The sequence below is a fragment of the Miscanthus floridulus genome, chromosome 16 (genome assembly GCF_019320115.1).
Source record: "Miscanthus floridulus cultivar M001 chromosome 16, ASM1932011v1, whole genome shotgun sequence".
NCBI lineage: Eukaryota > Viridiplantae > Streptophyta > Magnoliopsida > Poales > Poaceae > Miscanthus > Miscanthus floridulus.
The window spans coordinates 59,145,215-59,145,529 of NC_089595.1; the positions used below are offsets into that span (position 1 = coordinate 59,145,215).

At 40.0% G+C, this 315-nt stretch overlaps 1 non-coding gene across 1 annotated transcript; it reads right to left on the bottom strand.

The window, feature by feature from the left end:
• Positions 1–106, bottom strand: LOC136514668 (small nucleolar RNA R71). The gene has a single exon (XR_010773810.1). It is a non-coding gene; the product is annotated as a small nucleolar RNA R71 (small nucleolar RNA).
• Positions 107–315: the final 209 nt, after the last annotated feature.

Genomic DNA, 315 nt, shown 5'->3' on the forward strand with positions numbered 1-315 from the left:
ACCTTAAGAAGAAAAATTTCAAACTTCCAACAACAAAAGGTGAAACCATTCCAGAAGTATGGGAACGTTTCCAAGAATATATTTTAGATTGCCCTCATCATGGAATGGAAGATTGGTTGCCCATGCAAGGCTTTTACCATGGATTAATCTAGAAAGCTCATGAACAACTTGATGCTACTACTGGAGGAGCATTTATATCACTCACCCTTGGAAAAGCTGAAGCTCTCATGGAAAAGATAGCCTCTAATCAAGGCTGGTCTCAAGGTAGCATCCAATCATGCAACAAGAGCGAAGAAGCACAAAAAAAGGTGTGTG